Here is a 1,334-nt window from a genome sequence, read left to right on the forward strand (position 1 = left end):
AAAAAAAAAAATTAGCTGGGCATGGTGGCTCATGCCTGTAGTTCCAGCTACTTGGAAGGTTGAGGCTGAAGGCTCGCCTGAATCCAGCAGGTCGAGGGTGTGGTGGCCGTGAGCGTGCCACTGAACTTCAGCCTAGGCGACAGAGTGAGACTCTGATTCAAAAAAAAACAATCTTACAACTCAAAAGTAAAAAGACTAAACAACTCAAAGCATGTGAAGACACATTTCACAAAAGAAGATATACAAATGGCCAGTAAGCCCATGAAAATGTATTCAAGGCCAGGTGCAGTGGCTCAAGCTTGTAATCCCAGCACTTTGGAAGGCTGAGGCGAGAGAATTGCCTGAGTCCAGGGGTTTGAGACCAGCCTGGGCAACATGGCGAGACATCGTCTCTACAAAAAATGAAAAAATTAACTGGGCGTGGTGGTGCATGCCTATAGCTCCAGCTACTTGGAAGGCTGAGGTGGAAGGATCATGTGAGCCCAGCAGGTCGAGGCTGCGGTAGTTGGGAGTATGCTACTGCACTGGGTAACAGGGTGAGACTCCAACTCAAAAAAAAAAAAAGAAAAGAAAAGAAAATATATTCAAGTTGGGCTCTGTGGCTCAGCCTGTAATCCCACGCCTTTGGGAGGCTGAGGTGAATGGATTGCCTGAGCCCGCGGGTTCGAGACCCGCCTGGGCAGCGAGACCTCATCTCTACAATAAATCAGAAAATCAGCAGGGCGTGGTAGCGCGTGCTTGTAGTTCCAGCTCCTTGGAAGGCTGAGGCGGAAGGATCGCCGGAGCCCAGCAGGTCGAGGCTGCAGTGGCCGGGAGTGGCCACTGCACTCCCGTTGGGGCGACAGAGTGAGACTCCAACAAAAAAAAAAAAAAAAAAAAAAAATCACAACCGCGGTTGCCAGTGGGGTGAGGGTAGGGCAGAGACTTATTTTTATTTTCCTGAGATTGGGTCTGGCTCCGTTGCCTAGGCTAAAATGCAGTGGCATGCGATCACAACTCACTGCAGCCTTGAGTTCCTGGGCTGGAGCTTTCCACCCTCCTTTGCCTACCATGCAGCTAAGACTACAGGCGTGGGCTAACACATGGTTCTAAAGGACACAGATTAATTTGGAAGATGAGCGAGGGAATTCCTGGGGTTGATATTAATGATCTATCTCTTGATGGGGGTTTGGGTTACACAGGGGTGTGCATTTGTCAATACTTAACGAATGTACACTTAAGATTTGCGCATTTCAGCAGGTAGGTGGCTTACGCCTGTAATTCCAACACTTTGGGACTGGGAGGATCGCTTGAGGCCAGGAGTTAGACACAAGCCTGGGAAACAAAACAAGACA

This window comes from Carlito syrichta, unplaced genomic scaffold (assembly GCF_000164805.1).
Source record: "Carlito syrichta isolate Samal-C Ts95f unplaced genomic scaffold, Tarsius_syrichta-2.0.1 Scaffold104997, whole genome shotgun sequence".
Taxonomy (NCBI): domain Eukaryota; kingdom Metazoa; phylum Chordata; class Mammalia; order Primates; family Tarsiidae; genus Carlito; species Carlito syrichta.